This window comes from Gorilla gorilla, chromosome 5 (genome assembly GCF_029281585.2).
Source record: "Gorilla gorilla gorilla isolate KB3781 chromosome 5, NHGRI_mGorGor1-v2.1_pri, whole genome shotgun sequence".
Lineage (NCBI taxonomy): Eukaryota > Metazoa > Chordata > Mammalia > Primates > Hominidae > Gorilla > Gorilla gorilla.
This window is the reverse complement of record NC_073229.2, coordinates 153,978,967-153,995,142: the sequence shown is the minus strand read 5'-3', so window position 1 is coordinate 153,995,142 and position 16,176 is coordinate 153,978,967. Positions and strand designations below refer to the sequence as shown.

Below are 16,176 nucleotides of genomic sequence, written 5' to 3'. Positions count from 1 at the left end.
TTTTCTTTTATAAAACAATTTAGTGTTTTTCAAATCATCTTCCAATAGATACATAAAAACTTTTCTTATGCTACAATATCAGTTGATTTTTGAAAAGGAAATTTGTGCAAACATTAAGAAATACATTGATTCCAGGTGAAAGTGCCAGTGTAGAACTCTCTCGAAAGACCATAAACCTATTGCTAAACCTTGGGGTTCCTCAGAGTTACACTTGGATGATCATTTGCCTATTGTATTAGTCCGTTTTCACATTGCTGATAAAGATATATCCGAGACTGGGCAATTTACAAAAGAAAGAAGTTTAATGGACTTACAGTTCCACATGGCTGGGTAAGCCTCACAATCATGGCAGAAGGCAAGGGGGAACAAGCCACATCTGACATGGATGGCAGCAAGCAAAGAAAGAGAGAGCTTGTGCAGGGAAACTCCTGCTTTTAAAACCATCAGATCTTGTGAGACTTATTCACTATCATGAGAACAGCATGGGAAAGACCCGCTCCCATGATTCAATTACCTCCCACCAGGTTCCTCCTACAACATGTGGGAATTGAGGGAATTACAATTCAAGATAAGATTTGGGTGAGGACACAGCCAAACCATATCCACTATCACTCTGCCCCTGGCCCCTCCAAAATCTCATGTCCTTTTTACATTGCAAAACAAATCATGCCTTTCCAACAGTCCTCCAAAGTCTTAACTCATTTCAGCATTAACTCAAAAGTCCACAGTCCAATGTCTTATCTGAGACAAGGCAAATCTTTTCCACCTATGGGCCTGTAAAATCAAAAACAAGTTAGTTACTTCCTAGATACAATGGGGGTACAGGCATGGGGTAAATACAGCCATTCCAAACGGGAGAAATTGGCCAAAACAAAGGGCTACAGGCCCCATGCAAGTCTGAAATCCAATGGGGCAGACAAATCTTAAAGCTCCAAAATGATCTCCTTTGGCTCCGTGTCTCACATCCAGGTCATGCTGATGCAAGAGGTGGGCTTCTATGGCCCTAGGCTGCTCCACCCCTGTGGCTTTGCAGGGTATAGCCCTTCTCCTGGCTGCTTTCATGGGTTGGCATTGAGTGCCCGCAACTTTTCCAGGTGCATGATGCAAGCTGTCAGTGGATCTACCATTCTGGGATCTGGAGGATGGTGGCCCTCTTCTCACAGCTCCACTACACAGTGACCCAGTAGGGACTCTGTGTCAGGGCTCTGACCCCACATTTTCCTTCTGCACTGCCCTAGCAGAGGTTCTCCATTACGGCCCCACCCCTGCAGCAAACTTCTGCCTGGGCATCCTGGCATTTCCATACATCCTCTGAAATGTAGGCAGAGCTGCCCAAACCTCAATTCTTGACTTCTGTATACCTGCAGGCTCCACACCACATGGAAGCTGCCAAGGCTTGGGGCTAGCACCCTCTGAAGCCACAGCCTGAACCATGTCTTTGCCCCTTTTAGTCATGGCTGGAGCAGCTGGGACACAGGCCACCAAGTCCCTAGACTGCACACAGCATGGGGACCCTGGGCTTGGCCACAAAACAATTTTTACCTCCTGGACCTCCTGGCCAGTGATGGGAGGGGCTGCCATGAAGACCTCTGACATGCCCTGGAGACATTTTCCCCATTGTCTTGGGGATTAACATTCAGCTCTTCATTACTTATACAAATTTCTGCAGCCGGCTTGAATTTCTCCTCAGAAAATGGGATTTGCTTTTCTATCACATTGTCAGGCTGCAAATTTTTTGAACTTTTATGCTCTGCTTCCCTTATAAAATGGAATGCCTTTAAGAGCACCCAAGTCACATCTTGAATGCTTTGCTGCTTAGATATTTTTTCCACCACATACCCTAAATCATCTCTGTCAAGTTTCCACAAATCTGTAGGGCAGGGACAAAATGCCACCAGTTTCTCTTCGAAAACATAACAAGAGTCACCTTTGCTCCACCTTCCGACAAGTTCCTCATCTCCATCCAAGACCACCTCAGCCTGGATTTCATTGTCCACATTATTATCAGCATTTTTGTCAAAGCCATTCAACAAGTCTCTAGGGAGTTCCAAACTTTCCTACATTTTCCTATCTTCTTCTAAGCACTCCAAACTGTTCCAGTCTCTGCCTGTTTCCCAGTTACAAAGCTGCTTCCACAGTCTCAGGTATCTTTTCAACAGCACCCCATTCTACTGGTAACAACTGACTCCTGATAAAAACATACCCAAGACTGAGCATTTTACAAAAGAAAGAGGTTTGATGGACTTACAGTTCCACGTGGCTGGACAAGCCTCACAATCATAGTGGATGGCAAGGAGGAGCAAGCCATGTCTTACATGAATGACAGCAGAGAAAGAGAGAGAGAGAGCTTATGCAGGGAAGCTCCCGTTTTTAAAACCATCAGATCTTGTGAGACTTATTCACTATTATGAGAACAGCATGGGAAAGACCTGCCCCTATGATCTGATTACCTCCCACCAGGTTCCTCCCACGATATGTGGGAAATGTGGGAGTTACAATTCAAGATGAGATTTGGGTGGGGATACAGCCAAACCATATCACCTACCCCGATTTTAGACACTGCTAATTCAAATCCTGTTATCTTGCTTCAGATTGACAAGGATCACCACAGAATTCCTTCAGTTTCCACAGTTCTGTCAGCTCCTGCGGAGAATACTGTGGGGAAGACAACATTCCTGTCTGACAAGTCTTCTCACACAGTCACATGCTGTGCTGGTATCTGTTAGGTCCTGTGGCTGCCTTCCAAGTGCTCATGCATACATCTTCACCCTGACAGGTCTATAACCTCCTGGAGTTGCCTGCTAGCCAGTTGTTGATGTCCCTGGAGATCACATACCCTGACCCACATGCAAAGGCAGGGTAAGCATGACCAGGGTGCTCCAACTCCTGCCACTTCCTGGTTCTGTCAACTGCCCAATTCAGTCTGAAATATCCCCACCAAAATTAGACCTATTCAGATTCTTTTGAGAAATTCTATTAAATACAGCTTTCAAGCCTATGTAACAGTCATTATCTGTCTTTAGCAACAAATCAAAGTTGGTTGTTTCCATAGTCCATCTATAAAGTTCAATAATTTTGCAGGTATATTTCAATGAGTGTTGACAACATCCACAAAAACAATATCATCATAGATGCTGTTTTCCTCCTTCAATAAGGCATCTAAAACCACTCCAACTCCCTCCATACCTTCCAATAATTCATGAGGCAATGCACCTCCCCAGCTGTAATGACTCCAAGAATCCCCCTCCATATTCAGTGTCACTTTGTGAAGATTTCTTAACACAAAGCTGTGGAGGTCTTCACTCTCCCATACAATCGTACCTTCAAAGCTCTCTGGTGAGATGAATTGTTCCATGTGCTTGTACACAACTTGTTCACCCGCACACCATGGCTTGGAGGACTCTAGTGAACAATGAAGGGGGCCTCTTCCCGTTCTGCCTGAGAAAGCTTGAGAGCGACGTTCCTCTGGAAACCCACATCATTGGCATTGTAGAACACCCCAAGACTGGTAATAAGGATCGTGTACAGAACTTGGAAACTCACACTGACAACTCGGTCCTCAGTGAACCCTGATGAAGTGTCTTCAGAAAGACTGAATGCCTCAATTTCCTGATTCAAAGCTGGATTTGTGATGTTGAGTAGTAGGGATCCTCCTGGTCTTCCACAGGCACTTAGCAGCCATGGGCACCTATTATGAATTTGACAAGCACATGTTGACTTAATGCAGGATGTTGTATCCAATGATTCAGCCAGCTGCTTATCACATTTTGAAGTTTATGGTTATAGCAAGGTGACAACACACCAACTACCACATCATAGTGACTAGATTTCCACTGAAGAAATAAGGCCAACTGGTCCACAGGGCCAGCCTCGGAGGTGTGGGCAGGCTGCAATCATTTACATAAAGGATAATCAGTTGGAGAACACAGGGCAGACAAAGCCCCATTAACATTAGCAACAAAGAAGATAAAGTACTTAGAAATAAATTTAACAATTAGTGTACAAAATCTATAGTGCAAAACTTTAAACACTCTTGAAAGATATAAAAATAGACTTGAACAAACAGAAAAACATCCTTATTTTTGGATTGGAAGACTCAACATCATAAAAATGAGGATGTCATTCCTTTAAGCAAATTTATAAATTTAATGCAATGTCACTAAAAAATTTTGCAAGCTTCATATGGAAAAATAAACATGCAAGAATATCCAGAAAAACACTTTTAAAAAAGCTTTGAGGGAATACTGGCTCTACTAGATATTAAAACATACTTGCCTCATTCTATTCTAAAAAAAACAAGAAAGAAAACATATTATAAAGCCTGTATAATTAAAAAAGCATATTACTAGTAGATGTTGACAGATAGGTTGAATAGAACAAAAGTCCAGAAAGAAATCAAAACATATTTGAAACTTTAGTATATGATAAAGGGAGCATCTTACATCAAAAAGGCAAAGAATGAATTTTAATAAATGGTTCTGGGACAACTGGTAGCCATTTGAAAAAAAGATAACATCAGATATATAACTCGCCTGACAGAAAAGAATAAACCCCAAACAGATAAAGAACCTATTGTTAAAAAAAAAAAAAAGAAACCATCAAGTACAATAAGGAAATCTGGATAAATTACTCTTTAAGCTGGAAAAGGCCTAACGGATTCTCCAAATCTGGATATAATTTAAAAAAAAAAAGGATGATTTTAACTATGTAAAAATGAAAGAGAAAATCTAGATAGCAAAAAGCATCATAAACAAAGTCAAAAAAACCACTGACTTACTGGATGAAAACACTTCTATCACACAGAAAAAGGGTGAACTTCTGTAATATATAGAACATTCTTCAAAATTGAGAGTGAAAAGATTTTAAAAATCCAAATGAAAGATGTAAGGAAATGTAGAAACAATTCGCAAAAGGGAATAAAAATGGATGAAAAAAGGTTTAACTTCACTCATGATAAGAAAAATGCAAATTAAAACTACACTGATATGTCATTTATTATTAGATTAGGAAACATTTAAAAATACATAACGCACTCTATTTGTTAGGCTATGGAAAAACAGGAACTCTCATATGTTGCTAAAGGGAATGCAGCCTTCTTGAGGAGAATTTCACAATACCTAAAAAACTACACATGTATTTACCTTTTGATCAAAGAATCCCACTTCTAGAAATCTGCTCTAAAGATATACCCTCGCCAATACAAAAATATAAATGCACAAGGTTATTCATTGCAGCATTGTTTGCATTGAAAATGCCTAAATGCCCACACATAGGAGAATAGTTGAAGAAACTATTCTTCAAAATGGACACGTCTACACACAAAATGGATTTCCCCACAATGTACACACAAAATGCCATATCTACAAAATGGACTACTATGGAGCCATACAAAAGAATGAATAAGATCTGTGGGAAGTAATATAGAGTGATTTCCAGAAAAAAATAAAAACATATACATTGAACTATAAGCTTGAGTGAAAAGAAACTCAAGAAGAAAAAATCAGAGACTAAGATAAAGATATTGGTTGCTACTGGGCATGGTGAGAGTTGGGTAGAAAGTAAAGAAAACAATCGGAAAGGGTCATTTCTCTGAATACACCTTCTTTTTATAGACCTGACTTCTGGAACTATATTAATTGTATTAGGTTTTTAGGGCTGTCATAACAAAGTACCACAGACTAAGTGGGATAAACAGCAGAAATTTGTGGCCTCACAGTTCTGGAGCCTAGAAGTCTGCATCCAGGCACCGGCAGGGCCATGCTTCCTCCGAAGGCACTAGGAAGAATGTGTTCCAGGCCTCTGTCTTAGCTTCTGGTATTTCCCTGGCCCATAGCAGCGTAACACCAGTTCACATGATGCTCTCCCTGTATGGATGTCTCTGGGTCAAAATTCTCCCTTTTTATAAGAACACCAGTAATACTGGTGTCCCACCAGTCATATTGACCCACCTACTCCAGTATGACTTCATCTTAACTTATTTGATTACCCCTGCAGCGACCCTATTTCCAAAAAAGGGTGAGTCCTGAAGTACTGTGGCTTAGGAATTCAATAATGAATTAGGGGATGGGAGGTGGGACACAATTTAACCCATAATATTACTCTTTCTCACATTCAAATAAATAAATAAATAAAAATGTAAAAACCCACAAAGAAGAGGAGGATAGCCTAAAACTGAATACAATTGGAAACAAATGAATTGACCTACATAAATCAAATGAATAAAATAATCACACTCAAGAAGGGAGAAAAGATTAACTCAAGCAAATGTTGAACACAATATCTAGATTACTTGCCTTCAGGCTAAAGGCAAAAAGACCTCTAAACAAATATTGAACTCCAATTAGTAGACCTCTTTTTTATCCAGAAATATAGGTTAGTAATTCTGGAACTACTTGTATATTCTAGAATTGAACAAATAAATAAATACGTACATTGTTGATATTGGGATCCAGAATTCTCACTGTTGGAGAAGATAGCAATAAATCTGAAGAGGGGACTAGAATTGTAGATATCAGTGTGACTCATGGGGACATAGACAAATTGGTACAAATGGATATAGATATGTGTAGGTCTGTATATGTGTGTGTGTGCCTCTGTGCATATAACTGCACAGTATATATAGACAGAATATATACAAACAGTAGAGAGAGAATATATACATACATGTATGCATATCTGTATATACATACATGTATGCATATCTGTATATACATACATACAAAGTAGATAGAATATGCACATACAAACATATCTGTGTATATATATACAGTAGATAGAATATATATTCATACACATGTATGTACAAAATATATACATATATGTATGTATATAGACAGAATATATACACATACCTGTGTATGTACAGAATATATGTATGTATGTGTATGTATATATTATCTCTATATATACTGTGCACAAAGACATACACACATATACAGACCTACACATGTATGTACATACATATATATGTATGTATATATGTATATGTATGTATGTATATATTCTGTCTCTCTCTCCTCCAACTCCATGACTCCCCCTTCTCCTTCCCACTCAGGTCTGTCCTCTGAGAGTACCTAGAAAAAAATGAAATCCCACTAACAATGGGGTTCACCTCTTAGCACTAGATCTTGTTTTCTAAATACCGTTCTTGACTAAAAACAGCCAGGTTTCTCTGAAAATAAAAATGGCTAAGCAGGAGTAGTTTACAGAAAGAATAAGATAAACCTGGGACATTTCATCATACCAAAGGATGATGAGGACATACCAAAAATATAAAACAGCCAGCTCGAAGGGTCTCCCATTGGCAAAACCAGGGACAATTTGAGTATCAAAATAAAGATAGCAAATTAAAGGATTTTACTCTATTAGTAAATTAAACTTCATGAGTCTTGAGTAAAACAAGCCAATTGGGGGACAAGGTAAACTCTTTCTTACAAGGGACTGCCAACTCATACATCTAGAAAGAGTGTTGGAATTATAAAAATCAACATTTGCCAGCCAGTATAATAACTGATTCATCTTGTTTAAGGAGTAATGGGCATCCCCACAAGATCTTTCTTTAAATACAAAGGGTAAAATATAGCAGTTGAGAAAACTGCAGAACGCCACATTAGAAAATGGTCAAAGTTAACATTACTAGCAATGGGACTAACCAGCAGCATATACCTTGATATAGTTTGGCTGTGTGCCCCAACCCAAATCTCATCTCGAATTGTAATCCCCATAATCCACATGTGTCAAGAGAGCGACCAGGTGGGAAGTGATTAGGTCATGGGGGCGGTTACCTCCATGCTGTTCTCATGATTTTGAGTGAGTTCTTACGAGACCAGATCGTTTTATAAGTGTTTGGAAGTTCCTCCTTCGCTCTTCTCTCTCCTGCTGCCTGGTGAAGAAGGTGCTTGCTTCTCCTTCACCTTCTGCCATGATTGTAAGTTTCCTGAGGTCTCCCCAGCCATGTGGAACCACAGTCAATTAAACCTCTTTCCTTTAGAAATTACCCAGTCTCAGGTATTTCTTTATAGCAGTGTGAAAACGAACTAATACATACCTCTTACACAATGCACTGAGAAGAGCTCAGCAACACCTCTGTGTCATTCTGCCAAAAGTGAATAATCTAAATCTATTCTTTTTTGGGGGGACGAAGTCTCCCACTGTCTCCTGGGCTGGTGAGCAGTGATGCGATCTTGACTTGCTGCAACTTCTGCCTCCCAGGTTCAAGTGATTCTCCTGCCTCAACCTCCCAGTAGCTAGGATTACAGGCGCCTGCCACCAAGCCTGGCTAATCTTTTGTATTTTTAGTAGAGATGGGGTTTCACTATGTTGGCCAGGATGGTCTCGAACTCCTGACCTCATGATCCACCCGCCACGGCCTCCCAAAGTGCTGGGATTACAAGCGTGAGCCACCGCGCCCAGCCTCTGAATCTACTCTTGAGGGTACATCAGACAAACCCAAACTTAGAGGCATTCTACAAAATCATTGTGCTATACTTTATAAAAATGCCAATATCATGAAATTCAAAGAAAGACTCAGAAAATGTTCCAGATTAAAGGAATCTTTAAAAACATGACAACTTTCTCTTTCAGCAGAAGAGTGGGGGAAGAAAAAAAAAAGAACATGACAACTGAATGAAATGCATGATCTGGGATTTTCTTTTGCTATAAGGGACGTTTTTGAAACATTGACAACACCTTAACAGGTCTGTAGATTAAATAATAGTATTTGTTTCAATGTTAATTTTCTATTTTGAAAACTGTACTCTGGTTACTTGAGGAATTCCTTGTTTTTATAAATACATATTGAAGTATGTAGGGGAAAGAGGGTGTCTGCAACCTATTCTTAAGTGGTTCAGAAAAAAATTGAGATGCATGGTATATGTGCACACAAGCACCCACAGATAGTGACTGAGCAAAGGATGAAGCAATTTCAGAAACAGTTGCCATTTTGGGAATCCGGATGAAGGGTTTCTGGGAATTCTTTTTACTATTCTTGCAACTTTTCTGTATGCTTGATATGTCAAAATAGGGAAAAAAATAAAAAAGAAGGGAGAGATGGGGAACCGGAGAATGAAGGTGACTTGCCCAAAGTCATACAAAGGAGGCAAAGAAGCTGTCTGGGTCTCAAGCTCATGCTCCTACCACCACGTCCCTCTCTTTATGATGACACTTCAGTGTTCCTAGTAACACATGCTAGAAAGCAAATGAGCTGGGCTAGTGGCTGGATTGTTAATTCCTAGAGAACTTGTTTGAACATCCTGTGAATCATACTGGGACTCTAAGGCGGGCAGCACAGGGGCAGGAGTGTGGCTGGTGCTAGAGGCATTCTCCTGGCAATGTGCCTTGCCCTCTAAGAGCTCAGCCAGCTGTCAAAGATACAATGTCTAATATGTTGCAATTGAGACTGGCATTCATCTCTCTAAGGACTCTGACCTGGTAGGTGTGATCTGACCTGGTAGGTATGAGTGCCTACCTCTCTGGTCAGGAGCAATATCCACTCGTGGTCATGATGGTGGCAGTGCCTCAATGGCAGAGGGGTCCCAAGGGACCCAAGATGAGTGCCTTGACTGAAGCTACTGGTTCAGGGTAGAGTGACATGGTTCTGCTTTATGGGTAGACAAGTGTGGCAAAGGCTGGCAAGTCAGCAGGCAGATTTTGATTCAGGCTTTTGCTCCAATGCTAGTTGGGAACCAAAATACCAAAAAAAAAAAAAAAAAATCCCCAGGCTAAGGAAGTGTTCCCCTTCTGTGCTTCCTATGAGCTTCCATAACAGTACTTGCCATGTTATACTGCAGTTGTCAGTGTATATGGTTATCTTGTACACTGGATTCGAGAAGACAGTCTGTGGCATTCATTGAAAAAATACTTATCAAGACTTGCATTGTACCAGGCACCATTATAGGTGCTGGGGATACATCAGTGAACTGTTTTTAGACAAAAATCGTGTCCTCATGGAATGTGCTTTCATCATCACATATTTAGCATTTAGCACAGCATCTGGAACATAGCAGGTGCTCAACAATAAGTGAGACAATGCCACTTGGAATGGGCACTTGTGGTGATTTGGAGGAAAGCTGCAGTGTTGTGGGCATCCAGGGAGTCCCAAGGCTCAACTCAGACACTCTGGAAACTAAGCAAGGGTCAGAGGCCTAATTCCAGTCCCCACCCTGGAGACTACGCAGTTTTTAGTTCTGAAATATTTGGGACTGCTTCTGGATCTGAAGGCTGGATCTGCAGGATGAAATGTTAACCACCAGCCAAAAGGAATCAAGAGGGATGAGACTCAATACATAACATGCTTGCTGTAGTTTGCAGGGTTGAATGTCAAGGACAGAAAGGGACATTAGGAAGCATGTGGTTAATCCTCTGTTTTCCAACCTCCAACCCTGCCATCCCCATTTTACTCTTTACTCTTTCTTAAAGAAGCTACTGCCTCTATTTCAGTCATACCAGTGACGGGGAACTCGCAATTTACTAACACAAGCATTCAATTTTAGTAGCTATAATTATTAACAAATTCCTCCTTAGGTAAAGCCAAAATTAATCTTTGTCGGTCCTGTCTCTGTCATATAAGACAACTCAAGAATTCGAATTGCTCCAGCCTGGGCAACATGGCAAAAACCCCTTTACCAAAAATGCAAAAAATTAGCCAGGCGTGGTGGCATGCACCTGTCATCCCAGCTAACTGGGAGGCTGAGGTGGAAGGATCGCTTGAGCCTGGGAGGTGGAGGTTGCAGTGAGCTGAGATCGCACCACTGTACTCCAGTCTGGACGAGAGAGTGAGACCCCATCTCAACAAAATAAAAATAAAAAAGAATGCAAATTGCACTTTCTTATAATTTGGATATCAGAGGGTCATTCTCTAATATTTGAAGTCTTGCCAAAATCTTGTCTTAATGAAAATATAAATGCACCCATCTTTTCCTCTTTTCCTTCTCTTACAGTTGAGCATTTCCCTTCCCTCATTTGAGGTTAGTGCTTCCATCTGTGCTCTGAATTGCATCCCTTATCACCAGATCTCAGTTCCCAGCCACTTTCAAATCTTGTGGTCACCCTTCTGCCCCCATCACACTATTGGAACTATTTGAGTGAAGATCAAGACCTCCTTCTGTACTACATTCAAGAGACGTTTTCTGTGATCATCGTATTTAACCCTCCACAGCACCGCATCTGGCTCTGCTAACCACTTCCTCACACTTGACTGCCTTTCTTCCTCCCTGGCAGCTGCTCCTCTTCAGCCTCACAGTGGCTTCTCTTCCTTTAGTCCTTTATTCTTTGGTTTCCCCAGAATTCTGTCCTAAACTCTCTTCCCATTCTACACCCTCTCCCTAGGTAATTTAATTCATTGTCTTTGCTTTTGTCGTTGTTGTTTTGAGACAGGGTGTGGCTCTGTCACCCAGGCTGGAGTACAGTGGCATGATCATGGCTCATTGCAACCTCAACCTCCTAGGCTCAACTGAGCCTCCTGCCTCAGCTTTCCCAGTAGCTGGGACCGCAGGTGTGCACCACCACAGCAGCTAATTTTTTTTGATAGATACAGGGTCTCACTATGTTGCCCGTGATGGTCTCAAACCCCTGGGCTCAAGTGATCTTACTTCCTTGGCCTCCCAAAGTACTGAGATTATAGGCATGAGCCACCATGCTTTGCTCAACACTTACCAGGCATAACTTTTTACATTATACTTGTTATGCTTGTAACAAGTATAACAGGAATGAATTGTAATTTGTAAGTCTCTAGCTCCATCCCAAATTAATTTCTGGGCCTTCAGATCTATTTATGCATCGATTTACTGGACCTCTCCTCCAAGTTCTCAAACTCAGCTTCTAGGATAGAAGTTTCCTAGGTTACCTGACAAGAATCCGGGTGTCTTTTTTGAATTTCTCTCTTCCTGCCACATTCCCTATATATCCACTCATCACCAGGTCCTGCCAAGCATGTGACCTAAACTTCTCTTCCGGTCATTCCCTTGTGTCTAGATCCACCAAGATGAGCTTTGATTCCTGCAGTAGCCCCCTCACTGCTCGTCCTACCTCCAGTACTCCTCCTTCTCATCTGTCCTCCTCATTCTGGCCAGAGTAATTCTTCAAAATGCAAAGGAGGCTCCACCCCAGACCTACAGGGCTGCCTGGACAAGATGATAAACCGGAAGTACCTTTATAGAAACAGCAAGGCCCCTCAGAAGCTTCAGCCTCACTTTCTTCCATTTTACCATGGCATTCTGTGTTTCAGCCATGCCAAACTGCTTCTGGTTCTCCAAATTTACCCGACTCTCACTTTCAAGTCTTTGGAAATGCTGTTCTTTCAGTGGGAATAATTATCTGCATTCCACCCTCTTTCTTTTATCCAGTCCCTTCCTCTATGCCTGCACTGGGTCATTCTAGGCTGGGTCACTCTGCTTGTTCTCAGCTTGGACATCTTCAGGAAGATCTCTGTTAACCTGCTCCTCATATGAGACCATGGACAGTACCCATTCTGTTCATCTGCACAGCTCCCTACTCTTTCCCTATCAATCAAAACATTTGTCATGTTACATTGGAATTGGCTACATTCCTTACTGCACTTTAATCTTTCCCTACTCTTTCCCTATCAATCAAAACATTTGTCACGTTACATTGGAATTGGCTACATTCCTTACTGCACTTTAACCTGTGCTGGGGCGGGGGTGGGGAGGTGTGGGGTTGGGGGAGGGAGAGTAAGTGTGTCTTGTATACTGCTGTGTCCCAGAGCCTAGCACAGTATAGCGTCCCTGAAAATAGAAAAAAAAAAATAGTACTTACCAAGTTAAAAAAAAAAAAAAAAACTTACCAAAGCTGGGCATGGTGGCTCATGCCTGTAATCCCAGTACTTTGGGAGGCTGAGGCAAGAGAATTGCTTGAGCCTGGGGATTTGAAACCAGCCTGGACAACATAGCAAGACTTCATCTCTACTAAAAAATATACATATATAAAAAATTAGACGAGTGTGGTGGCATGCACCCACAGTTGCAGCTACTCAGGAGGCTAAGGTGGGAGGGTCACCTGAGCCTAGGAGATCCAGGCTGCAATGAGTTACGATTTTGCTGCTGCACTCCAGCCCTGGTGACAGAACGAGACTGTCTCAAAGACAAAAACAAAAACAAATTTACCAAGTGAAAATAAATGTTTGTTTTTAAGATCAGATTTACTAATACATGCTCGAATTTTAAAGGAAAGCTTGATTCATTTACTGAAGGAATAGTTTTCAATTTGCTTCTTGGAACACTGGGCGCTCCATGGAGACACTTGGAGTCTAGGGCAGTGGAGGATGGGGAGCTGGAGTGGCCTGCTCAACACTTTCTAAACCACTTTATTGACGTATGATTGACATAACAAAAAGTTGTAAATTTTTTTCTTTTTTCTTTTGGAAACAGTCTTGCTTTGTTGCCCAGGCTGGAGTGCAGTGGCGCTATCATAGCTTACTGCAGCCTTGAACTCTTGGGCTCAAGTGATCCTTCTGCCTCAGCTTCCTCAGTAACTGGGACTACAGGCAAAAAGTTGTAGATTTTTAATGTATATAACTTGATGTGTTTGGAGATAAGGATAGACCCCTGAAACCATTACCAATAATCAATGCAACAAACTTATTTACTGCCTACAAAATTTCCTCCTGTTCATTTTACTTTTTGTTAGTTTGTTGTTCCTTTTGTGGTAAGAGAATTTAATGTGAGATCTATCCTTCTAGAACATTTTTAAGTATACCATGTAATACTGTCAATCATAGACCCTATCTTGTACAGAAGAGCTCCAGAACTTATCTATCTTGCATAGCTGAAACTTTGTCCACTTTGACCAACACTTCCCCATTTACCCCTTCTTGCCTTCAGCCTCTGGGAACCACCCAGTCTCTGCTTCTATGAGTTTGACTATTTTAGATTCTGCATATAAGTGAAATCATACAGTATTTGTCTTTCCATGTCTGGCTTATTTTGCTTAGTATCCTGACCTCCAGTTCTGTTGTATTGCTCCAAATGTGACCGGTTCAATGTTTTTCTACTTTGTGTACTAAAGGTTTTTGGTTTTCTGGGTTTTGTGGTTGTTGTTTGTTTTTTGAGATGGAGTCTAGCTCGGTCACCCAGGCTGGAGTGCAGTGGCACCAATTTGGCTTACTGCACCTCCTAGGTTCAAGTGATTCTCCTGCCACAGCTGCCTGAGTAGCTGGGATTACAGGCATGCACCTCCATGCCCAGCTAATTTTTGTATTTTTGGTAGAGATGGGCTTTCGCCATATTGGCCTGGCTGGTCTCAAACTCCTGGCCTTAAGTGATCCTCCTGCCTCAGCTTCCCAAAGTACCGGGATTACAGGCATGAGCCACTGCACCTGGCCAGCTTTTGGTTTTCTAAAGCTGTGCTCTCATACATTCTTACAGAGGGCATGTGCCCACATAGCTGAATCTTCATCTGGGATACATGAATAGTTTGTCTCCTACTGCTCCTGTAGCAAATTACCATAAACTTAGTGACTTAAAACAACACACATTTATAATCTTAGCTCTGGAGGTCAGAAGTCTGGTGTGAGTTTCACTGGGCTGAAATCAAAGGATAGGGTTGTGAACATTATTGGCTGGCCATTGTTCAGTCTCCCAAAGACATGCTTCCTCTAAAAATATGTACACCTCAGCACTTTCTTGAATGCACATCATCAGAAAAATGAGAATCTACAACTTTCAAAACTTATCACAAAGGGTCATGAACCCTGCTAAAGCAAATCATATCCCTAGTGAATTTAATTTAAAAATCTATTTCAAACAGATCATTTACATACATGTTTTCAGAGCCATACCCAAATGCATTAAATACCACTGTAGTAAATTAATGCAAACTTTTTGGGAGGGTAATTCAGCAAAATATACCAAAGTAGAAAATACGCATAGTTTAATCCAGAAATTATACTACACTAGGACATTTCCTAACAGACATAATTGAAAAAAAAAACTGCAAAAGGATGTTTATATAAATTGTAGTACGTGTATACAATGGAATATGATACAGTTATTGTAAAGAATGAGAGTGATGTAGATGTGTGGATAGAGAAAGCCATTCAAGATAAAATGTTAAGTGACAAAAGTGCAAACAGAGGGCAAGGTCTGATTGCTCTGCATGAAGCTTCAGAAAGGATCATATATAAGCTGGTTCCTAAAATAATTTGAGAGACGATACATAAGAGCCATTAACAGAGAGGTGGGTGGTAGCAGTCAGAAGAAGACTCTATTCTGTGCTTCTCTACAATCTACATTTTTCTATTGTGGGCATTGTATTAGTCTGTTTTCACACTGCTGATAAAGACATATCCAAGACTGGGTAATTTATAAAGAAATAGAAGTTTAATGGACTCACAGTTCCACATGGCTGGGGAGGTCTCACAATCATGGCGGAAGTTGAGGGAAGAACAAAGGCACATCTTACATGATGGCAGGCAAGAGAGAATGAGAGCCAAGCAAAAGGGGAAAACCCTTATAAAATCATCAGATCTCGTGAGACGTACTCACTACCACAAAGAGTATGGGGGAAACTGCCCTCATGATTCAATTATCTCCAAGCGGGTCCCTCCCACAACACATGGGATTTATGGGAGCTATAATTCAAGATGATATTTGGGTGGGCACACAGCCAAACCATATCAGGCGTGTATTATTTTATTTTATAAAAGTAAATCAGAGTCAGTTAAAAATAATGAATAATAACAGTGGGATCAATAATAACATCCACAAGCTTGTCTGTGTGCCTCACCACAATTCCAAGGATTTCACACAGATTAATTTATTCTCACATCTCTAGGAGATAGGAGCTACTATCACACCCATTTGGCAGATGACGACATTTAGACGAGTGAAGGTTAAGCCAGTTGTTTTATGTCCCACAGCTGGCAAAGGGGGAGCTCAGATTAAATTGAAGTCTTTTTGACCTAAGCCAGTGCTCTTCACTGTTGCTGCTATTTGCGTTTTCTTGCTGATATTTTTTTGTGTTCAAATAGGAATCCTAATGAAGACTATAACGTATGTTTTAATACAGGTAAAAACTATCTCAAATGTCAAAACTAAAAATACCTTCTTCCCAAATCTGTCACAAATCTAAAGAATTATATCACAAAGGCCACATATTTTTGATGCTTCATATGTTCAAAAATGTGAAAATATTTTTAAATTTTTAATGAGAAGCATTACTCAA

General features: G+C 40.8%; 1 pseudogene; it reads right to left on the bottom strand.

The window, feature by feature from the left end:
- Positions 1-2,577: 2,577 nt before the first annotated feature.
- Positions 2,578-16,176, bottom strand: part of LOC109027400 (UDP-GalNAc:beta-1,3-N-acetylgalactosaminyltransferase 2-like) — an 89,228-nt pseudogene continuing 75,629 nt past the window's right edge.